The 25,412-nt window shown below is 38.4% G+C and overlaps 2 long non-coding RNA genes across 3 annotated transcripts; one reads left to right on the top strand and one right to left on the bottom strand.

Annotated features, from left to right (window-relative positions):
* Window positions 1–3,827: 3,827 nt before the first annotated feature.
* Window positions 3,828–15,387, bottom strand: LOC138107202 (uncharacterized). Its single transcript, XR_011149308.1, has 3 exons — window positions 15,149–15,387; window positions 12,787–12,947; window positions 3,828–5,014 (listed from the first exon to the last, which is right to left on the bottom strand). It is a non-coding gene; the product is annotated as an uncharacterized lncRNA (long non-coding RNA).
* Window positions 15,388–15,720: 333 nt separating this feature from the next.
* Window positions 15,721–20,876, top strand: LOC138107201 (uncharacterized). 2 transcript variants are annotated; one of them, XR_011149306.1, is made up of 3 exons: window positions 15,721–16,045; window positions 17,382–17,618; window positions 20,484–20,876. It is a non-coding gene; the product is annotated as an uncharacterized lncRNA (long non-coding RNA). The 2 variants fall into 2 exon arrangements; XR_011149307.1 differs by lacking the exon at window positions 20,484–20,876 and adding an exon at window positions 18,711–18,785.
* Window positions 20,877–25,412: the final 4,536 nt, after the last annotated feature.

Here is a 25,412-nt window from a genome sequence, read left to right as displayed (position 1 = left end):
GGTTACATATTCTAAAAGATGTGGGATACCAGTATTCATAACATTTGGTTTACACCAGATTATGAGGACAGTTAAATTAGAAGTTGAAGAACTAGTAGTAAATACATAGTGAGCGGTTTCAGTAATTCAGCGGAAAGGTAGAGTGAAGAGGTGATAAAGGTTTTTTGTGAAGATGATGATGGTGGTGATGATGATGATGATTGATGATGCCATTGAGCTACTGATAATCTGCTCCAGCCTTCCAGACAAGGCCCATCTCCTTTTTTTTTCTTTCTTTCATTCTAAACTATCAAAACAACCTTCCCATTTAGATCTTTCTTGAAGAATCAGGTAGTCAAATTTCAACTTTCAAAATCTATTCATGAGACTCTGGTAGAACCGAAGGAGAGACAGAAGGTTTCATAGAGAACACTTTTTTTAATTTCAGCTACTGGGCATGCCTTCATTTCCCAGCTTCTGGGAAGACAAACCACAAATCAAAATCCTTATGGACATCTATGAAATGTTTCATGTGCCAAACAGTGAGTTGGATGTTGTTTTACTTTTGTAGGGCATGGAAGTTGACATTTGCATTTTATGTAGAGTGTTTATCTGGTAAAAAAATGTTGCACACATTTAGCCAGAGGAAAATATTTCAATGGTCTATTTGCATGTATTTTATGCCCAGCCAATCAAATCCACTTTATCACTATGTTCTACTTCGTCCATTGGTGATCACATTTGGGAACAAGTTAATAAACCTGATATGCCTGTCATGTGATTGATTACATCACGCTCAGTGTTTCCACCCGGAGAGCAAAACTATGAATCCCCAACTTACCCCTTGGAAATCTGCATCCCTGATTTCAAAGGAAGGCTAACAAACACTGCCATGTCCAGTACCATTATCATTATGATGGTAGGGACACAAAGAAGTCCTCCTCTTCCAAGCCTTCTAGATCCATCACAGTTCTCAGACCTTGCTATATCCCATCTACTGTACTCTGAAAACTACTGGATCCTTCTGTCCTCACTGCTTGTCCCTAGAAATCACAAGTTTGCCCTACTGTCAGTGTACACTTTCCTGTTCATAAAAGGATTAACCCCGGTATTTGCAGGCAACGTTATCCCTTAAAACTTGAGTTTCTGGTTTGGAATATTTGACCACTGATGTCCAGAGTCTTAACATAACATTATACTGCAGTAATGATGTCTTAGCTGTAGACCACAATCAGGTGCCACCTTATGCTCAATGACTTCACAGGGAAGCATTTTCTTCCTCATTCTTTCCTTGTTTTTGTTGTCCAGTTTTATATGCGCACAAGGTTTTCTGGCTAATTTTTATTCCATCTCTAATTAAAACTACTGAAAAATATTTTGTTGTCACCTGCATACTAAAAACTGACTCAAAATACAGTACCTACTTGCGAAATTTTGTTTCCATGTGCCATGAGGTCTTGGATAAATGATCAAAATCATATCACTCATTCTTATTATTCCAGTATAACTATGCATGGAACATGACTGAGAAAATGAGAAACTGCTGCCCTCTTAAGCTTCTCAAAGTACTAAACTAAAGAAATACCCTATCATACCTGAATATTACCCATGACATCCAGTGACACGATATAACTAAAAAAAAAATAAAAGTAAAAAAAAGAAATTCAACTACTAGCAGAAGAGATGATACATTTTATGTGTGTGTATTAATCACAAACATTGCCCTCCAAAACTTCAGACTTAATTGCTAGAAGCAGTAAAAAAAACTTGATAAGAGTTATACTAGCTGTGTAGAATTCTTTTCCTTCTCAACAGGATTAGCTGAGCTGAGCATTGTACATGACACCATGGTACAGGATCAGTGCTAGCACTAGAAAATCAGCTCTCGGGCAGAGGTTTGACAAAGTGCATGGCATGTACACAGTTTATGCTACAAGTACAGATTCAGGGGGTTCAGAGATTGACAGCAAGCTTTAGAGCTTTCAATCTATGCATAGGCATGCAGGCATAGACAGCATCACTGATTCAAACTGACATAGAAGTAATGCATTCATTTCCTTTCAAATCCAAGGTTTTCCTCACAGCTTCTACCTCTGGATGTAGAGAGATTACATGTTTCTGCAACCATTTTTTACATGAGATTTGAGAAGAGATTATGTTTTTCAGAGGAGAAAAGCCATATTGAGGAGCCTAAGACCTATTTTGGGGCAGGGCTACCATAAGGAGAGAGCAAGAGAAAAGGAAGAGAGGAAGAAAGAAGGTGTCAGAGACCATGAGGAGAAAAACAGAAAACAAATATCAAGATGTACAAAAATTCATAAGGAGAGAGAATTTAAGACTCATGATCATCCTTTTATTAAAAAAAAACGTATCCTCAACATGTGGGCTTTTACTTTTGGGTGGACTCTGTCTTTCAAGGGAGTGAAGCCAAGAGGGAATTCAAGTGTTTTCACTGCAGTGGGGTTTCTTCTCTCCTGGTCTGGGTAGAAGTATCATGTTCTGCAAAAGAGCATCTCATGAGCAAAAGCACAGATGATCATCTTGTGAACAGACTATCATTCAGCCCATGTGCACGTGAAACTCCCAAAGTCACCAAGGTTGTGAAATGGAGAAATAACATTTGTTGTTATTGCAGGAGAGGGAGTGAGAAAAGGAGGGGAGAAGTCAAAAGTAAGAACAAACTTTGCCCTATTTCGAAGTCACACAGAAAGTCAACATCCCAATAATTTCAAAGGAAGCAAAACTCCCTGTCCTGAAATATGGGGAAAGAAGATATTTCCTGTTTCCTTTTGCCTTAAAATTTCCCTTTGAAACTGTTTCATACCAGCACCATCAAAACCTTGGCAAACACAGCGGCAGAGGACAGACATGAACCAGATTTATAATGAAGTGAGGTAGAAAACAGGTGAGGACAGCTTTTTCCCTAGCTCTTCCCAGCTTTGCAATGAAAGGTTTTCAGAGCTCTAATTATAAATCAAAGCTTAAGTTCTTCTGTGAATCACTGTTAGAAGGAGCTGTAATTTTGCCCTTTAAAGCATTTCCTCAGCCAGGCAGCTGGATGGGGGAAGGGTGATTTTTCCATGTTTTATAAGGTGGGCAGAGAAGGACAGTCAGCTGCAGAGAATAAGGCAGCACAGCTGCCCCACATTAAAGAGAGGCACAAAAAAGCTGGTGAATAGCTCAGCCAGGTGGATTTATTTTTCTCATCACCCAGCAGCTGTGGTAAAACACCGAAGGCAAAAATGTGTCACTGTGGAAACAAAACCAAAAACAAAACCAAAAACTGTGAGTCCAGTCCATGACACAAATGTTGTGTGGGGAAAGGTCACATACATGCATACCTGTAAGGAATCATTCACCTGACTCAGTCACTGAGTCGTTGGGGAGCATTAAGCACACTGCCTGGGGTTTTCGTAACTGTGCTTTTCAAGGCAGAAAGTATGGAGATAGTAACAGGTCCTAATACTGGGCTTCAGTGAGAATAAGATCCATGGAGGGTTATGAAAAATTCAGATATTTCAAGACTGAGAACAAAAATATTTTGCTACGGAGAAAAAGAAGAGGATAATCCACTCTCATTTAAAACAGGATGCAAAGAATTGCTTGAAAAAAATCTCTCTCTGTGATACTATCCAGATGAATCCATCTCCTCTTTGAAGCTCAGTAACACCTGGGCATAACCTGTACAGTTACAGGGGCATTTTATAAGCTTTTCCACTTATGTACTTCCTCTGTGTTTATGGAGACCATTATGTGTTCCCATAATGCTCTTTTCCTCTGCACTCAGTTTTGCAAGGACCAAAGATCATCAATTATAGAACAATTACATCTTTAATGATATTGTGAACAAAGCTCTCGTGACATTAATCTGTTTTTCTCTACCCTGCTTAACAGAAAATTCTCATCAGCATCTCTCTGTAAAGTGAGCAGACCTCACCCTGAGACCAGATTTCCCCATGCCCTAGACAGGGTGTCAGTCACAAACTTGCAAAAATTAAGAAAGAAGAAAAACAGTCCATATAAGACAATGAGCTAATTAAATTCTGTACTATTACATTTTACAGAGAATAAAATATTATTGATAGTAATTCATGTGTATAGCTCTGTATCAGCAATGATGGTTTGGATTCATCTAAACATCAAGGGATGCTTCTGAGTTACCACATCTGAGAAGCCTTACGAGAAATAGAACAGTGATTGATGTCTCTGCTTTACCTGGTAATTTCACGCACATTAATGTTTTCTGTGCTTGCTTTCCTGGGCCTCACAAGCTCTCCTCATCACAGGAGCCTTGGAAAGAATTATCCCATAGGGATAGTCTCTAGTCTCAGTATGGTATAAATGCCTGTTCTCACAGCTGTGTCCAGCTGTAGGTAGCCTTTCCTTACAGCAAAAAGAGATTAAAAAAAAAAAAATCTTCTTTGTCTGCATCATTCATAAGGACCTTTCAGGAAAATACTTAGAGAAAAAAAATACTTTAGAGAAAAAAAAACCCACATTGCATTAGTACAACTCAAGGAGCCAAATGCATATATGAAAATCCCACTCAGTCCTGCTATGAGACAAGATTTAGCAGGCTTAACAATCTAGACTTTAATATGTCTCTCATTTGAAAATGATAATTTCATTCAAGGGGATAAGCTAATAAAAAAAAGTTATAAAATTGATTAGACGGAGGGCAATGCATGCCCCTGATTTTGCAGGGCTTATTTTTCTTTAAAAAAAATTAATTTAATACCAGAGCCCTTATTTAGACTAAATTACAAAGAGAGGAAAATTAAAAATGTGATGCAACAGTTAGAGAAGCTAAACAGGAAAAATTACTTGATGTGCAATGCATATTGAGTGTTCGTGTTTCCACTGTGAGGAGAGGAATCAGTCCTACAAGCAACAGAAAAGCTCAGATGGCTTCAGGTGTTAGTTTCCAGCTGCTGCAGAAGTCTCCAATTTACTTAGTGGCATAAACCACATTTTTTTCCAACGTAGTAGGGTCTAATCAGTACCACTGGATCACAACAAATGACATCCCTCTGTGCTGGAGAATATAAACAAGTAGATTTCACAACAATTAGAGATTATAAAATAAATCTTAATGAAAATTTCTTCTGATTCATAGAAATTTAATTTTTTATGGATCATTTTTTAAATATGTTGTTCACACTAGCTACCTGCAGTTCTTTAATACGTGGTTTATGTGCACTCTACCCTATGGAGAGCATGGCTTGTTGATATAGGGTCTATTGACTTTGTAGATGTGTGTCTGTGTGTACTCCTATCATATGACACCTTAGAGTTTTAAGAGTGTAACACCTTTTAAAGCAGGGTGGAGTTGGGAGGAGAAATTTCTCCCCTGCTCCCTTCACTTCTGCAGATTTCAAGGCATATCTCTGAAATGGAAACATCTATTTCACATTGTTTGCTTTAAAGAGGAGTAATAAAATCCTAGATTCACATGACAATTTTTTTCTAAAAATGTATAAAATCTCTTTATAATGATACAGTGTGTATTATGAGACTGTTGAGAGAGAGGCATGTAGATCTGTATGGATGCATATACACAAGCACACACTTTAACAAATGCATCCACATATATACATCATGTAATGCAATGCTAATAGACAGTTATGTTTGTAATAGACATCAGGCAGCGTGATACTAATAGACCTCTATATTTAAAGTAGAGTGGGCAAATGCTTTTAAAATAAATTCATTTCAAGAAATAAAATGAACAACTTCTCTTCCTTTTGCAACACACCTAGTCAGTGCACAAGTGTGAATGTCCCCCATATGGTATTACTGAGTCCCCTACAGTTCTATGGCTCACATGCATGAACACAGACGCAGGGATGGCTTCAGTAATATTAAGCCGACAGCAAGGAGTTGAGAAGGGTCCTTGCATAGAGTTCCACAGAAAGCAGTTTATTGCTACAACTTGTGAAGGGTTCTAGAGGCAAATGACCCTGAGCGTGTGACAGCTCAGGCTTAAGTACAGGGGGTGGCCAACACCAGGAGCCAACTGGGGAAACAGCACTGGGGTACATTGCCATAACTGAACATGGCATTTGGGGGAGAGGCTTCTTTCCCTCACCATAACTGGTAAGTCTTTGGCACCAGAGACTGTCTTACCAAGAGCTCTCTCTGTCTCTTGTACCACTGGTCACTCGGCCACAACAATGTGGGTATTAAATTTCAGTGGAATTTAAAAGAATTAATAAAAGCCTGCAGGAAAAATGGTGAGAATGAATCTGCAGTATACACCTACACTGTGAGTGCCTTTCTTTTCCCTGCCTTGCATGCTCTCCTCTCAACATATTCCCTTGCTCTGCTCCCAGAGGTTCCCACGGCACTTTTTCTGTCTTGCAGCACGCAGCCCTCCAGGCAGCACACCCTTGCTGTACAAGATAGTGTAGGGCCACAATCTTCAAGAGAGCACCCAACAAGCTCTCCCCTGGAGCCAGACTCTGTAACTGTGTTAGGACACTCATACTGCCATCGGAGATGACATTTCTGTACAGCCTTGGCTTTGTTCAGAACGGGCATGCCCAGGCTTACAGAGATGGCTCAGGGATTGCTGTAAGGGCACGGAAAGCAGAGGTGCTTTTAAACAGTCCCAGCAGAGGAGAAGAGTTGGTCTCACCCACTCCCTGTCTCCACATGCCCTGAAGGGATCCAGCTCTACCATCTCTTTCAGATTTTGCATGTTCTTCCCCAGCTTTCCAGCATACCAGAAAACTTCTTTCTCATCTTCCCACGTTTCTTACTTCTCAAGGAAACCTTCAATCCCACAAGACCTTTAGACCATGCCTGGCAGAATTTCGAAGACTTGCTGAAAATTTGAGATAATGAGCAGAAGCAGGAAGAATGACTGTGGAGATAGAGAGTGGGCCTGGAGGCAAGCTCATTTATGCAAATCCATTGCTAAATGTTCTCGCACAGCTGGGCTCAACTTGCCTGCATAAAATGTCCCAGCCGTAGATAAAACTGTATTTATGCCCCAGCCTCAGAAAATAAAATAATATTTTTTTTAAGGACAGTTAGAAGAGAATAATGATTTGAAGTCCATGCAGATGAATTTATCCTTTTCAATTGCCAGTTTGTTTTTCTGAGACAAATGGAAGACTCTTACAATACCAGCAATACATAATACATTTTCAATACATGAAAGCTTTATTTCTGAGACACAGTGAAGTCTCATACGGGTGTTGGGCCCTTGTGTCACATGTCAAAGCAGCTAGGAGCATCAATAGATGTAAAATGTTCTAACAGTAAGCAACAGATCTACCTGTTTCAAAGTTATGATAAGTCTCCTGTCCTCAAATTCAAATTTTGGGGGTGTTGGCTTGTTTGCTTGTTTTGATTTTTCACTAAGTGTACACCTGCTTTTTTTTTTTAATGTATTATTCTCTAGGATTTGTAGAATCCATCAGATAAAACAAAACCAAACCAGACCACAAAGACAAGCTCAATCTAACCTTAACCAATGGAAAAAAAATCACTGGTTTTAGCAACAGATCCACACCTGCTATAAAAAGACAAGCAAGTCCTGATGACCTTGCAACTTTAAATGGAAACCAAAAGCAAATCTCCAAAGTCCAAAGAAGCCACCAACTCTCAATTGAGTCTATGGTCATGACCCTCCTGTCAGACCAAACTCTTAGGCCATTTCCTGTTCCTCAATGTTAGAACACAACCTTATAAGCAAACCAGGGAAATGAATTCTCAAATAGATGCAAAACTACAGTGAGAATAGTTGACTCCTGGTCAAACTAGAGAGAGTTCTTAAGCATTAAACCACAGGTATTTGGCCTGGCTTTGGTTTTATTCGTGATTTTAATTGACCAGAAAAAAGTTGATTTGGTTTGGGTTTTTTTCAAAAGTGTAAAAAGCAAGCTGGACAAGATTCCAAGCTCTTTGGAAGACAGGATTGAAAATAAAGCATATTGGAAAAGTGGAAAGTCACTCTGAAATCCATAAGATGAAGTTCAGTAGGCACCATCCCAAAGAAAACCAAGTGTACAAATGACTAACCTGACTGCATGGAGGAAAAGCGGTGAGTACAGCACACCACAAACTGCATGTGCTAAAATTAGGATGCTGTTGCAGAAAGGGAAGGTCTCACACCAGACCATATTACACAGGAGCACTGGGCAGAAGAAACCTCAGTCATGGTTCCAGTTCAGCTCGTGCTGATACCAAGGCAGTAAGTGATTACCTCTGGTTTTGGATGGCTTATATTGAGAAAAACAAAAAGAAACTACTATAAAGAATAAAGCGTCAAGAAATATAAGAGGATGAACAGATGTAACCTACAGGGAAAGGCCGATGGATATGAAACTCTTCAGGCTAATAAAGAAAAGGCTAATAGGAGACATGGTAACAGCCTTCCATTTCACAACTGGTTTGTATAAAGAGGAAAATCAATAGCTCTTCTAGAGCCAGTAAGGATAGAAAACGAAAGAGGAATTTGTAGGAATCTTATTTGGTTTAAAAATTCTGATTGTCCCAGTTAAATATTAAGAAAAATCCAAACCACGGTGAGGCATGGGAATAGACTCTTTAAGAATTGCTGGAAGAGGTATTTCCCTGGAGTTTTGTAAGAATAGATTGTACAAATATCCAGTAGGTGTGTTCAAAGTGTATTTACCATGAAATAAAGAGGCATTTTGCTCTCTTGAGGTCTTTTCCCATTCTGTATTTCAATATTCACATGTATTTTGAAGATGAGTTCTAATGAAAAAAAATCAGCTTATGTATTTGTTACAAATTATTCATTGTTTTAAACAATGTATATTGGTCATCTCCTATACTACACAAATCCTTTGGAATTTTTTCTGTTCCCTGATAATTCAGTGTTTTCAGGTATTGTACATTAAACTTCTGCTAGAAATATATTTCTGTTATGTATTTGAAATTGTTTTTTTCTGAGAGCTGATCAAAGTGGAGAACAGTATTTTATGTTAATATTTCTATTAAGATTTTGAATTCTTACAGATTATAAGCATTCACATAAATTATTTGAAAGCTATCATAGATGTTTATCAAATTCTTATGTTTCTCATAAATATCTGGTGCATTTTTAATGAAAAAATATCATTGTTATACTTTTCTTTGCAAATGGAAAGAAACATCAATTGTACTCCATGTAAATATTATATTTCTCATGCAAATGTTCAACAAGAGCAGATACTACTTGCTACAGGTATGGAAAAAGCTGAATGGTACTTTCTCCAGATGCTTCTAATCCATTTTTTCCATATTAAACCAGTTCTCTTCATATCAGAAACAAAAGCCAAAAAGAGTAGAAAGAGAAAAAAGCCATAAAAAATAGCACTGCCTGGAGGAATCAAGGTTTCCCTTACTTACAGTTTTGTGATGTCCTTTTAGTAAGCAGTATTGTTATTTTAAAGCCAGCTCCAAGAGTGCATTACTTTTAGCACAAGGAAAAGAGTTCCTTCAAAAGGGCAACACACCTTTTTAACAGCACAGCTGCCTATTGTGCTAGGAGATAAACCAGGGTTTGCTGAGATAACTAGATCAACGGTAGGATGAATGTTAGTGTAGCTCAATCTGCCTGGGATTTCTCTTCTCTCAAGCCCAGATCTACACAGCTGTGCTAGCATAAGCCTGAGGTGCCGATTTGGCTTCAGACATTCTGCAGCAGGCACGTGACTCATGATTTGGAAGTATCTATTTGTCTCAATATCCTCTAAAGGAAGCTGAGTATGACTGGATTGGAGTTACAGAGCAATCTTTTAGATGTACAAATGAAATTGCAATCTTTTCCCTGGTCTAAAATGGAACAGAAATTGCTGTCACTTTCTAAATATCAAACCTCACAAAATGACTGTAAAATCAGAACAAAGCCTGAAGGACTCTTAGAAATCTTACCAGTGGAGTTGTGTTTCTTGGTGAGAAGTGCAATCATTTACTTGATATGGTTAGAGTGAAATAAGAAATGACATAGGTCCATAAAGGTATCTGAATATTTATTTGCATAATTATAACTGATCCCCTAAAATAATAAAAGAAATAGTTTTCAAGAAAAATTCTGATTTCTCTTCTTTAAAGAAAAAGCAGAAAAAGTCCCAAAGCCAACAAAAGTACCTATAGCAGTATGTCTGATGATGATGACGTCTGTGCTAATCAGTCTTCTCTAGCACTGCAAGGTAGAGAACAAGATCATCCCATAGACTCTAAGCCCACCAGGGCACATCCATAGAGAGGCATCTCCCCACCACATACCAAACACAGAATACTGCACATGGAAATGGCCCATTCCATTCAATTTTACTGCACAACATCTTAATCCAAACTCAGATGAAACCACCCTAGAACTCCTCAAGAAAACTACATTTCCTGATGAGTGTCCCTGATGTGAGCATTGCACGTGGCAGCGAGGTGCAATGAGTTATTTAACACAGGATGCTTGGGCATGCTGAGAATTGATTTTTGCTAAAAGCAGCACAAATAACCAGGTCAAATACAGCCCTGAAGAGCAGGGGAAAGCCACCACTCCACACCTTTGTACCCTTCATTCCTCGGGACTGTAAATGTCTTCTGCCTCAAAAGCCTGACCTGTCTGGTGTGCCTAGTGGCTCATGTGCTTTGAGATCTCTGTCAGAAATGTTCGACCCTGGGGATTTAGACCAGAAAGCCTGTCTATTTTGTGTAGCAGGTAAACTGACTTATTTTGAAGCCTGGTCAATTTATCAAGCTGTTGTAATGGCAAGATTGTCACTTGCTGTTATCAATGACACAGTTCAGAGCAAAGCTGGCCGTCAAGTTAACTGCAGGCAAATTCACTGGAGCGTCAGCTGCAATATAAACAAATCCCACCACCCTAGTAACTGAGGTATTGAAACGTACATGACTTCTAGATGAAAGATGAAAAAAAATCATGAATTTCAGGCATCTGAGCAAGAGAAAGTGAAGGAAATTGTGGCAAGCTAGTTTTAGGCAAGTTTTGCTAGTTTTTACTGTCTCTATTGCATCTTGCTCAGAAAACATGACCTGTGACAAGAGACACCAGCTCTACATCAGGTTGTGCCTTCCCCTTGCCTCACAGCACCTGTATGTCTCTGCAATACCACAGATGTCAATGAAGCTGCACCAGTGCAAGGGAGTGAAGGATCAGGCAAAGTAATTTCATCTCAGCTTTGTTTTGATGCATTTAAGACTCAGACTTTTGAAGCTTTCATAATAAAAAGTCACATCATTTTCATCAACTTTCTGCATGTACAAAATAAAAGGTGAACTGTACAACTGTACAACTGTGCACAGTTAAGAGGGATACGTTAATTTTGGAACCTGTTTAATCTGAAGGAAATAGATTGCTGTGAATACTTTATCTGTAAAGGATGTGATTGAATGGAAAATTAGCTCAAATTAGCTCCCTGGTATTTTAAAACATAAGTTAACCTGATATTTCGGTTGTCAAAGAACACAGTTGCCTTACTGTTAGCTAATTCCAGTACTAGGCATTAGTTACTTGTTGGGAAGCATAGGATGCCTATTGCCTCCTGAGGAAGAAAATGTGCTTCCCAAAATGTCATGACTCTAGTTCACTTTTCTCTGACAGAGATAATAAATATTATATAAATAATAAAATTATTTATATTATTTTATAAATAAATAAAAATATTTTATTAATAAATAAAAAAGGCTAATGACATTTATCCATGTATGTTTTAAGGTGCTTTCAATTCCTTGAGTAGAAAGGCAAACCCTTGTTATTGCTGCAATGAACGCAGATATTTGAGACCAGACAACTAGTGAGTTAAGCAGAGAATATTTCCCAGGTGAAGACGCAGAAAGAGCAACCCTCCCTCATGAAGGTCTCAAAATACTCCAGTCTACTGAAGCTTTGTTATAGAAAACTTAATAATACAGTATTGTTAGGACTGGATAACATATGCTTCCTTTTATGCTAGAGATAGCATTGAAAATGGTGAGGATATTCCTGAATTATATATATAATTTTCCAGGAAGATAGGAGAGCAGACCTACACCTGATGGAAGTTCTAGACATGTTGCTTACTGCAGCTTTACAATGCCAGATCATAATGAGTAGAGAAATAGATAATGACATGAAAAGGATATATTTAAATTCTTGTGCACTGGATGCATGCCTCAGAAAATGTAACCATGCCAAAAAAAGATATATAAATGGTCACAGATTTTCAAATTAAAAAAAAAAACAAAACAGCCCAACATTTCTGTGCTGGATTCAATATTAAGTCAGAATTGTTTCATTATCTTTGCTTTTTCCCATGCTTTCCTTTTTTACAAGTGCAACCTCTTAGGAAATAAAATAGTAATTTGCTGCTATGTATTTCTATATTTCTCTGGGCTACATTGTGTGAATTTTTTTGGAGAAAATCAGTAGGATTTGCCATCTCTACTTCTTTTTAAGCCATCATTTTTAAGGCAAATTTATGCCCAGAGGCCAGTTCGTTGAGCATCTTTCACCCATCACTCCTCTTGTTACCTGTCACCCATCCTTCCTCTTGACATTCTCAACTTTTATTTTTGTTTAACATCTACATCAGATTGTAAAGGCCATTACCATGTTGCTAGGCTCTAATCAGAAGAGACGTTGTCAAAATGAGGAAAAAAAGTATCAGTTTCATCAAATCTGAGAAATCACAACCTGTTTTGCTGCAAAAACATCAGGGTTTTCTTGTACTAATACTTCTTCTCTTTCCTTGTCCATCTAGCATAAGAGCAAGACTATGGCTTGGCAAAGACAAATCAGTCTGAACCCAAATTCAAAAATAAATAAAAAAATAAAATTCCTCATCAACTTACCTTTGCTACAGTTGAAATATTTTATTGACATTTTCATTAGTTTTTATCTTCTTTCACATGTTGCTGCTTTCCATTAATTACAAATGCCACCCAGATTCATTGCAATGTGTGTCGTTCCCAGCCCCAGCTGATTCTGTAGGTGCTCATCTTTAGAAGAAACCCTTGTGAAGCATGAAAGGAAAACAAAAGGTTTGGATTCATCCTCGTTTGCCATCACTTGCTATAAAGCCCTGAGACTGGTTCACTCCCCTTAGCTATTTAAGGTGCAAGTGTGTGTGGTCATCCTGTCATGGAAATGTTTTTGATAATCCTTAGTTTACTTGCTAAGAAATCCATCTCCCACTCTCCCTAACCATTTCTGTACTGACTTTTTGTGCTTTTCTTTTTGTGGGGTGAAGTTATACTGTATTTGAAGAGCTAAGTAACAGCATTGTGGTCCTAGACTGTCAGGGCTCCTACCATTGGGACTAGAGAGCAAAATCCATCCCTCTGCCTGAAAGTGACTTACCCTTAACAGAAGTCAAAGATTAACAACCCTTTCTGGAGGCTTTCTTCCTGTCGCCAGCTTTCAGGTCATATCGAGAATTCATTTGTTTCAGGCTGCTGAAGATGCAACATTGTAGTGTGTGTCCACATACAGGCAAGGCAAGGAATTGTTTTTCCTCCCTACCTGATTGTGCAGAATTATTGTAGACTGCATGTTTTGCTCATATTTTTCAGTGCAGCCATCTCATGCTTTTTAGTAAAAGGAGAAATTTTATGGCTGTTTACAGAACTTGGGCTCTTAATCTCAAAAGAAGGTAAGAATTACTTATTCTATCATACACAAGAGTCCAGAAAGAATGCCTCAGTGAAGTGAATTGTAACATTTCAAAGGAAAATACTTCTGTATTGGATAAGTATGGTAACTAAAACACAGACAGAAAGATATCAACAAAAATGGAAAATGTTCCATTCACTGTGACAAAACAGTTATCTCCACAGCTGTTTTGAGTGTGGATCATGAGTTGAGAGAAGCTCATTCTTGGAGTTACTTTGTTAGAACCCCTCAAACCCAACAGCAACTGTACTTGTTAACACACTTGCTCCTTCTACAAGCAGAGGAGAACTGCAAAGTTTGGAGGAGTATTTGTTTCTTCCAAGCAGTTCCATCTTAAATTATAGAGAACACATGGGCAACACTAAGGCAGTTGAGTGTGTAGCACAAGGGAGTACCAATTGCTAAGATTTCTCCCTGAAAATGTAGCTGCCAACTCCTTCTGACAATAGAGGGCAAAGGAAAGGACAGGGACATATCCTTTCAAGCAGGCTGTTCATCCTCCAGTTGCTATTATCCTAAAGCATGTAAGGTAGTGCTGAGAGCTAATCTAGATTTGGGTCAAGACTGACAACCAGCGGATGGACCATGTGGTAGGGCCTCAAGATTTCTGCGGGTGTCTACCATTCATTTTTCTAATTTAATGTACTTCCAGATAATGATTTCCAGATAAGGTATTAAACAATGTCCTAGTTGTAAGACTGAAGCCTTTCCCCCCATCTTCAAATTTTTAATCCAGTTACGTATTTCAGAGGATTTTCTTTTTTTCCCCTCATTATTAGTTGATTTTTATACATACAATATGGACAGCTTTCCATAAAACCTGAAAACTGTGTAGAGCTGGATTAATTTATCAGTCATATGAAGAAACTGACCCATTCCAAGAAGATTTCCTAACCATAATGGTTTCATAATACATGTTCATGTTGCTTTGGCAGAATGCTCAAAAGGTCTTCCTTTGTCATGACACCATTAATAAAAAAATGGCTCCAAGAAAATCAGCCACGCATTGAAACTCATCTGATTCAAATCTACTTTTCTCACCCAAAAAGGTTTAATTTGGACCTTATACAGCAATGAGGTACCATGCCCATACCTGTAACATGCTCCACTCTCTAAAGAAAAGAGCTGGCAAAGAGTCATTTAGGCAGGGCCAAAGGGCCAGGATCAGACCCAAATGCACAGGGACAGGGAAGAGAATGCAGGAAGAGATGTGAGGAAGACAGAAGTCCAAAAGAATTGAAGAGTCATTTAATGAGTCAAACTGTTGGTAATACAAAAGGGGCAGCAGGGATTTCTGGAGGCAGCTTGGTACAGCAAATCATGCTAAATTTCCTGATGTCCTTCTAGCAGAGCCTGGACTCCCAAATGCTCAGGCCTCTACCCCTTACATGACCAAGCTCATCACTCCTCCTCCAGGCAAGCTTTCCTTTTAACTATATCCTCATTGTACAAAGAGAGAATGCAAACCAAACCTTTAGCTTTTCTTCTTTAAAATACCACAGCATGCTAAAAAGATCTCCTCAGAGAGCAGCACACACTTACCTCTAGCCCTCAGGGCTTGGTACTACGTCCTTTTCCCTGACACTGTGCTGCTAATCTGAGCAAACATGCCATGTTCCTTTCTATAGCAGGACGTGTGAACTACTTAGCACCAAAAAAGGCCTAAAACCATCAAAGTGTATGTGGCGGTGCAGGTGGCTGCAACCACCCTGACCCCCAAAGATACAACTGTAACTGACCTACGGTGATCAGGCACCAATGTCCAACAATACACTCCGGTCAGGGTGAGAACCCATCATCCCCCAGTTTAGTGATTTGTGTATTTCAAAATGATTGGTTAATGTTTTCCCCTCCCTGTTTTACGTATGAACTGTAAATATTCATTTCCCTTAGTTAACTAAGTATTAGTTCTAGAAAGTTCAGTGCTCCTCGACATCCTATTGGTTACTTCCCTTGTTCCCGCCTATGTGCTGTTCCCATTGGTTCTCTCAGCTTCAACCCCGCCTTCTTCCCTTTCTCCCATTGGCTGTATCCCTGATCCCTGCCTTTCTGTCCCCCAATATAAAATCCCCAGACCGTTGGATGTTTTTGGTTCTTCATTCTCGTCCCTTTACATCAGTGGATCTCCTGGTGGAACCTATATGGAGAGTCCCCTCTCTCCTTCTTTGCCTGTGTGCCTGACAACTAGCCCAGGAGTAGCTCTGTTGGGTGAGGAGCTCACTCTCTACCCTTTTTGTGTGTGGAGCTGCCTGAATCAGAGGGTGCAGTCAGACCTCTGGGCTTCTTTAGTGTTTTCCTGGCTACTGTTCCCTCAAGTTTATGCTTTTCTATGTACATGGAGAAAGATTTTCAACTGGCAGTGGAACTGGTTTCTTCCAGTCTCAGCCCTGCTTCTCTCTTAGGGTGGTACAGCAGCAAGCAGGGGGAAGCTTGACACAGGTGAAGATCACTTCCCCTTTGTTTGTCCTTACTGCTCAGACAGTCCCTTTACTGAGCAAATAATGCTTTGTCATACTAATGCTATGTTTCTTTGGGTACATCTCCTGCATTATTAATATCATCAACTCGCAAAGAAAATTAACTGTAGAATTTGCCTCTGCATTTTGTGTTGATCCCCAATAAGCTCACACCTCCTGACATTGTTAGCTTCAGCTTTGAGCATCTAAAATAAAATCCTGCCTAGCAGGCCACTTTGGCTGCGTGGTTAATCCAGGAGATCTCTCAGGTCAAAGGCTTAGATTTAGCTAGGGCACTACTGCAGCATGTCTGAAACACTTTGCCCAGGTAAAGAGCTTTGGAAATCTGCAAAAAAGGGTCAGAGGCTGACTTTATAGCATCATACTTTATCAGATTCTTCTCCAAGTGCCTCTAAGCAAAGATCTATTGCACACAGCAGCACTCCATCCAGCCAGGGCCAGCAGGACAGTTACTCAAACAAGTGCTGGTGTAAGTAAAACTTGAGCTCACCTCAGGCTCAGTGTACTGATCTATCACCTTCTCATCTCAGCCTCCACACTTTCTTCTCCTAAAAGGGACTCTTCTAGAGTCTAGGTTTGACATTTGTTTTTCTTGTTAGAGTTTTTTTGTTTGTTCGGGAGTTTTGTTTGTTTGGGATTTTTGGTGTTTCATTTTGATTTGGGAGGCTTTTTTGTAGTTTTGAGATTCTTTTTTCTTTCAAAATCCACTGACATTTATATTTAATTACCTTCCCCAGCAAATTGCTGTATCTGCTATATTTTCTACACAGCTACGCAGCTACAGCTATACTAAAGACTTCCTCTCTTAAAGATGAAAGACTCAGAAACACCACCTTACACACAGTGTTCCTCACTGGAAGAGTAGAAACAAGAAGCTTAGCAAACCTGAAATTTTCTTTTTTCAAGATTATTATCATTTTTAGGAGCTTACTATGAAAGCAACTAAACCCATTCGTTATCCCTTACCTCAAATTTGTCATTTTATTGTTTTAGGTTTTTCTCTACTATTGTTAGTTGGAATAAGGCAATCATTCTGCTCCACTTCTAAATAACTAACTTTTGGCACTGTTATCCACCTTTGGTAGAAGGAGTAGGGATGCTATTTAATTCTCCACACCTGATAGAAATAAATTTCTGTCAACAACAGTGGGGTTATGACTGGGCTGTTGTATTGTATTCTATTGTCTTTTTTTTTTTTAATTGATAAAATTCACTCATTGATGGAATCTCAAATGTAAACATTTGGGCATTTGTCATTATTAAAGGCATACTCTCTCTTTTTCCCCATGTGTCTTAAGGAATCATAAGGCAGAGAGTGCTGCTTCAGTGGAAAGAGCAGGTGAAAGAGGGAAGCAACTACAGCGTTAGGTAAAGTTTTTCCTGTAGAAGACTTGTCAAGCCACAACAGAGAACTGAGACAGACAGACAGCAAAACCACTGCAGAAGTTCCCTTTTGCAGCATATTCTGTCTTACAACAATTTAATGATGATTGTTGGTAGTGTGTGGTCAAAGGGGTCCCAATTGTGAAAAGAAGGTAAGAAGATAACATCCCTATGTATAAACATGCCCTACATTAGAAAACCCAGCATATTCACAAAATATGTGAGGGGAGTCCTCAATGACATTTAAAGGCAACAGATTTACAGTGGAAAAAATGGCATTATTTTCCAATATAGCAATCAGTAAAATTAATCTGCTTATTATGCAACTTGCAGTTTCACTGTGTTATTTCACTCAATGAGACAAAAAGCTTTGTAAATTTGAAGAAAGGATTTTGTAGGCATATGCACAAGATTAGCATCTGCTGACTGTTATCCAGGAAAATATCTCAAAAGAAAATATCAGCATTCTCAGGTTTCAGGATACAAGACTGTCTATCTTGGGAGGCCAAGGAGAATTCCCTTTATATTATTACAGAATTACACCATATTACCACAGTGGTTTATTTATGAACACAGGTTATATATTTCTTAAATGTGCAGTCTTGATAAAATATACAAACAAAAAATAACCTCAAAAACCAAGCATTGTTTTAAAGACTGTTTTCTGGGTTTTGTTGAACATTTGCCAATTTGTTGAGAAATGTCTATATTTCACATTTTAGAGGCTTTTGTAACATTTCAGAGCACTGACACAGAAACTGAAGATGTACTTTCTATATTTTGCTTTGACAAGTGAATGCTCACACACAGCTTTGGAGACAGGGTGACCACACAGTGACTCTCTCAGATAGGCTTCCTTAGTCTGTGTTTTCAGGAGTGTGCCCTTCTGCCTTTAAAACCCCTTTGTGTACCTCAAAATGTACCTATGGATCTGTAGTAAAGATAACAGTGCAAGAACTAATCAAGGGCTTGGTATTTGTTTGTGATTAAAGGCATTAGGCTTTAGCCATAGTGTTCAGTTATCATTATTATTTAAAGATCATTATTTTATACTAATAAAGTATATCTTATTCAGAACTTCAAAGTAAACTGATAAAAAGAAAAAAGCCAGTGGAAAAAACAGGGACATGACCACTTTCTCCTTTTTCTTTCTGTAGCCTTCAGTCATCGCTCCCCATGCTTATTTCTGGTTTTGGCTATATCAGTATTTGTAACAATTTCTGTTCCATATCTTGTTTGCACAGGTGTTTGATACAGCTGGAAGCAGAACATATCAAGCAGTAAAGGCTAGCCAACCCACTAAAGGAAATCCTTTGCACACTCTTAATTTTTCTTAGTAGGCATTTACCTGAGTAGAGAGGAGCAGAGGTCCTACCTTAATAACTGATGACCAGATGTACAGACAGCAGCATGTATCCAGACATGGCACTGCTGGTTTCTGAACTTAGTATCTTCTGCATCACATATTCCATACTTAATTACCCCAATGGCAGGTGGAAGCGTATCTCTAAGGAAGAATTCTCTTGCGCTTGATACATCTGATTTCTAGTGGCAGGAGGCAGCTTTTAAAAAATTTATTTTCTCTTGGCTTCAAATAAAACTGTATTATAGCCACACTTCTGAAAGCTACACCAGTTTATAAGGCTTTTAGAACTACCAAAATGTTCTGATGCTGTAAAATTATTTTGATTTGATGATGCTGAAATATTTCATTGAATTATATCAAAATATTTTATTCTGTTAATGTGAAAACACTGTAATGTAATCTTTAATCTTCAGTGCAGTAGGCTATTTAAAATCTCCTATTAATCCAATACAAAAAATTAATATGTGTATAACAAAAACCGATTAATCAAAATGGTGTAGTCAAAATGATATGTTTTTACCTCAGCAAAACAAAATGTTTTGACATAACAGAAATAAAACAAGACAGCTGAAGTGATTTGTTTCAGCCCCTTTTCAATGAAAATTTCATCAAAATTGACATATTCTCCAAGAACACTTTGACGCTGATGAAACAACATGTCACAATGAAACACGGTCCTATTTACACTGGTTTTGTTTGCCTTAATTTTAGGAAAAGGTAAAAAAAACATGAAAAGGGCTGGCTGCAATGACACTGCAGATTTTTCAGGCATACTTTTACAGGTTCCTGGAGGTGCTAGCAATTAACGTATTTCTGTCCACTTACATCTTTAATTTTGTTTCCAAAAATAACCCAATAAAATTCCTAGTTTGTTCCTTAGGTGAAGATGACTAAAAAGATTTGTCATTCCCCATTCTTTTCTACAGTGAAAGCTCAGGAATAGCTGTAAGCATTTAATGACATCTCTCTCTTCTTGTCTTCTTTATTTTATGATTGGGGGTGATTTTGCCTCCTGTACACTTAGCCCTCACCCACCTTCTCCTCATTTCCACAGTACAAAAGCTTGGGCAAGCTTCCTTTTACTTTTTCCTTGAGTATTCATAGGTCTAATTAAGTTAAATTCAGCTTGTCTGATTTGAGAAGTCTTATCAGGAATACTTAACCTGTGCAAATAATATGCATAGACTGAAGTATTCCTCCTGAATGCTAATTAACTATCATACAAGACTTCATACATAATCAAATTTCCAAATGCACCAGAAGCCTTATAGGGAAAGAAAATAAAAATAAAAATAAAACAAAGAATAAAAGAAATGCTTTTGAAAAAACAACAAACAAAAATCCTTTGCTGGCAATTCAGAGCAGCCCAATAATCCCAAGCACATTTCCTGATTCATACTGTGACACCACCTTCTAATTTTAACTGGGAGAAGATGGATCTTAGCCATTCCTCCACTTGGGCTGCAGGCCCTGCAAGATGGTGAGGAAGGAATAAAAAAAGCTAGGAGAGTCATTTGGCCTTCTTCATATTCTGCAACAATATTTTCAAACTGAATTTTGAAGAAAGTAGTTAATTTTATTTAGCTCTTCTTAGAGTGACGACATTCACATCTATGTCTTCCCTTCAGTGTTTTCTGTTTTTTTCTTCTAGAACTTCTTACCTTAGATTGCAAATGTCTCAGGCCACAGCTCTGCCTTTGTGCAGACTAGTTCTCCTGATGATCAGAGAGTAGTCCAAGCAACCTGACACAGACCCAAGGAGGAGGCTATTACGAACCTGAAGATCACAAAGAAGATCTGCTGGACTTATCCACCTGGATGGCCTGCAGGGGCTCTCTTATGCTAGCAGTGTGATTGATCTTGCTGAACCTAAATATATATGATGCACATGTCAAATCTGAGCCCCTTGCCTAGGTCCTGCCCTCAGTCAAAAAACCAGAAAGGGTAGGAATCCATCCAGACTGTTTCTGGCATCTGTATTTGGGGGAGATGACCTGAACCTTTTTCTCTCCAGTAATTGCACAGGAGCTCAGTGCAATCAATAAAGATGCATGGTGTTAATGCCTGAAATCAAGTGAGATTATTTCCTTATGAGGTTTACTAGCTGGTCCTTGCTGTGTCATAGGACAACAACTTCACCCACAGTAGGACCAGGCCTGAGTCTGCCAGGGTGCTCTGTATCCCTGTGCCTGAGGTGTCCTTGGAAACCAGGGTAAGAGATGTGCACGTAAAACAGTTTCTGCCCACTGGACTATGGCCAGACATGCAATCAGGAAGTTGGTGGTACAATGTAACTGTCCTTTTGGGTCCCAACAGACTTCCATATCCCAATGCATGAAAACCTGGAGCACTAAGAGCTACAAATAACTTCATTCAATGTGCCTAGAATACTCAAGAGTCCTATTCCTACACGTGTTTCTCATTATTGCCCAATTTTTTTTACTAAGTAGGTCAGTTCTTCCTCTCCCTTAACACTCCATCTAATTCTAGTGACTCTACCATAAGAATTTAATTTGAGAATCTTTTGCTGTTATCAAAATTTTTCCCTCCCACAGTTTTCAACCATTTCTTCTTATCCCTTCATCTTCTGTTACAGTGAATTAGTTCTTCCTTTCCATCTTCTATTGCTTTATTTCCATCTCCATTGCTACTCTGAATGGATCAGGCTATGATCAAATGCTTTTCACCTTCCAATCTTGCCATAATTTCTTTTCTCTAAATTGGTATTTTCTTCAGTTTTTTACAAACTATTTATTTTGTCTCAAGCTCAGCATGGAAAAAAATGGGCAGTTTTGCAAGGCTACACAGAAGGTCACTGGTATCTCCACAGCTTTGTGTGAGATCCTGTAAAATCTATAATACAAACTACATAGCCCAGCTTGACACTCCTGTGTTTGCTTGTGTCCTCCCCTATTATCAGACACTCAGCAACCAGTTCTCTTTTTTATCTTCTCAAATCAACAAAAAATTCATTTATTGTAGACTGTGGGAGCTCAGGACTTCTGAACAATGAATCAATATGATTTTGCAGAAGACATTTATTGTTTACACTACACTCTACTTATGCATTTTGCAACTACTGAACACACGATCACGCATTATTTGATTGGTCCCTCTATTTTGTCCACGCGTTCTGCATGCACTTTTCAGAAAACATGATTGGTTCTAATCCAGGGCGGCACAGTTCTTCTTTATCTATTTCTCACTGTCTTGGTATTCTGCTTCTCAGCTTTTTCTTTCCCAATTTAGGGCAGTTTACATTTCCGTAACCTTGATGAATTCCTGAGGGCTCTGATAAGAACAACTAAAGATGGTTTGGCTGGGGCACACTCTCAGGGTTCACATACATTACAAAGTAGACTACACTGTTATAGTCACAGGTGTCCATTGCAGGATAGGAGAAAAGGACATGCTAAGTTCTATATTTGTGTAACTTCTGCTTTTGTTTTGTTCTGCTGAAAAATGGTATGTTCAGTATGTTTAGTCAAAGTCCTAAAAATTATGGTAGGAAAATGGCGAGAGAAGACTCACATTGCATCATGAGGAGGGAACAGATGCATTTTTGTTTAGTTCTCATTGCCATAAGCATTTCTATTTTCAGACATTAAAAAAAAAATCCTTCCTTTTGTCTTCTTTTCTGACTTTAGCTCAGTGAATATTTTAATATCTACTTCTGTTAATCATGGAAAAAAAAGTACAGTTATGTGTAATGTGTAAAGATAAAATAGTTTACTATGCATGAACACCAGTATATTAACTGGATAAAACATACAGAAAAAGCTGACTGATAGAAACAGTGATAGGGAGGATTTGACTGATGACCCTATGTGTGTGACTAATACATGGATGTATTACATGGATGCCGGGGAAGGACAGATGGATGAGATAAATCAACAGGCAGATGGATTGATGAATGTAGTATAGCTGTATTGAGGGGAAAGTCAGGTAAAAGGAATATCAGAGAGAAAGAATGAGTGCAAGTATACTTGTGGAATTTCTTCTTTCAGATTGTACCCTGATGGATCTCTTTGGGAATCAGCTGGTTAAATGCAACTCCTTCTTTGCAGTGAAATTGTGTTCACTACACAGAGGTGCAAGGAAGATGAGAATAACCTTTGAACAGAGTGAATCCTAATTTAGAACTGAAAGCACAGAGAGGTATTAATGAGAGGAACAGTAGGACAAGATTAAATCTTAGCAGAAGACATAGTCTGGCTTTAAACAAAGAAAAATATGGAATAAATTTGCAGGTAAAAATAGAATCTTTTGGGTTTTTTGAGTTGTTTTTTTTTTTTCTGCTAATGAAACCTAAGATTTTGATGTAGCTTTCATTTAGCCTGTGCTTTCCTTAAGCCCACTCACACTTTTTAAATGTCTGAATTTCACATTTTGAACCTCAGTGACATGGAAGCTTAGCAAGAATTGGGCCTTCCATGTACAAAAGTGATGCAGTGATCTGCCTGTACTGACAGCAAGGGTGCAATGTGACGGTGTGTGGTTACTTCCTGTGACATTACCATTTGCAGCTGACAATTTCCATTTACAGTACTAGATAGCTCAAGAAGCTCAAATTTAAACAGCTTCTCCTTCAAGCTTCTGCTTTAAATCTCCCCATGGAGGTAGTACTTGTAACAGTACTTATTAATTCATCCCATTTTGGTTTTCAATAGGCATTTGTACAATGTACAAATATTTGTGGGACTTTAGCCTCCTAGGTAACACATCCTAAGCATGTCATACTCGAGTAAGCCGTGTGAAATAACCATTCCTCAGGACTAGCAGCCTTCCCTACATAGGGCCCTGCTAGCAGCTCTAATGCAATCCACCATCTCATTTATGCAACAGATAAGGCACAGCCTCAATGTTTAGTAGGCAGCTACTCAGTACGAGCACAGCTTCTCAGAAAAGATCAAAGTAACTGATACAAGCACTCAACAGATTTTTGCATACTTTAATTCAAAAATTATTCTACTGAAGCACATCTTCTGACCAGTATTCACCAGAAAAATTATGTGTTTTGAGTTGCCAAGGCAATTCACAACAACAAAAGTTAGAGTGTAATATTCTTTGTACTTATATAAGGAAGACCTTTGAGACAAAAAATAAGCGATGGTAGAAATAGCATTTTGCGGCTGACTTTGCTGAGTTTATACTCACAGTCACATTGTTACTGAGACTATTAATTTCTGCATCATTTTAAAATCTGATTGGTTGTGAGAAGCAACACTGCAGAAATGAACCACAGTACTTTCCATTATGTGCTCTCAGTATGTCTCCTGAGTCATTTCTGATTAGCTTACTGGAAACATTACATTGTCAACAGTTCAGAGAAAGCCAGCTCTGCATTATCTTTTTGTCTTCTGAGCGATGCCACATCAGCAGTGACCAGCTGACTTCAGATTCCTCTCTACTTTTTACTGCAATAGTGACGTGGTACACTTTCCATAAATTTGGCAAGGTTACATTTCTGCCAGGCTGAAGAAATTAATTTTGAGGTGTAAACCAAAATATAGAGTTCACTGAGAAAGGATCCAGAAAAAAGGCCAATATTTTTTTCTTTTTTCTATTTGCATTCCATAGTCTCAGGCTTTGTCTTTAACCACATAGAACTGAGGGGGGAAAGGGGAGGAAGGGAGAGAAGGCAAAGAAGGGGGGGAAGGGGGTGGAGGGGGGAGGAGGAAGAGAGAGAGAGAAGAAAAATAATTGTTTTCTAAATTTTCTAAAGTTATATATTAAATGTAATTTTTCTGATGACAGGGGATGTTTCAGAGATATTTCTGACAACAGATATAATTTTCTTCTTCTTCTTCTTTGTTGAACAGCTACAAAAAAGCTCTCAGCCTTGGCATCAACTCCTTTATTGAAAATGTCCTGTTCTTCTCAAAAAGAAGCCTTCCTCTTACAAATCCCCAGCACCATTTCTCTAGCTTGCTTCTGTCCTGCCATGAAAGGACTTTCTATCCTGGAGGAATATCTGGGTTCTCCTATTTACATATATTTCTCTCAGATAGCCATTTACTTCCAGTCATACTTGGCAATTCATATGAATATATCTGTTAACCGCATATACCAAGCTCATTTCTCAGTTACCAATGAAGAGCTACTGGATATTAGCAATTCCCCCCACATGGCTTATCTTGAACAATGTGACTAAAATGTTAATGAAAATGCTCAAAATGCTTCTTTTATCTTGAGTCTCTCATGCCACACAGTTGAACTCATTTTCCCTCCTGTTATGGTCTTCCTTTTTGGTAGAGGAAGCTTTCCACCATTTATTACATAATTTATTATATGTTGATCTTAAACCTAAAGAAATATTTATGATGTGTTTTGTCTTCCCTCTCAATCTTTACTTTTTTGAGTTCAATAAAGAATCAGTATTCTCTTCAGGGATCAAAAAACACATACGCAGACACTCAAACATATATAAACAGTAGTAGAAAAATTACCAAATCAAAGATCCTCTTATTTCAAAGACTACTACTTATGAATAAATATGCAGATAATTTCTAATTTTTCAGTCTCCTTGAAAATGCTGCTGCCTGCCTAGCCTGGATTAATTGGCATATGGCTGTGATTC

The sequence above is a fragment of the Aphelocoma coerulescens genome, chromosome 3 (genome assembly GCF_041296385.1).
Source record: "Aphelocoma coerulescens isolate FSJ_1873_10779 chromosome 3, UR_Acoe_1.0, whole genome shotgun sequence".
Classification (NCBI taxonomy): domain Eukaryota; kingdom Metazoa; phylum Chordata; class Aves; order Passeriformes; family Corvidae; genus Aphelocoma; species Aphelocoma coerulescens.
The sequence above is the reverse complement of the archived record's forward strand: the minus strand, read 5'-3'. Positions and strand labels throughout refer to the sequence as shown.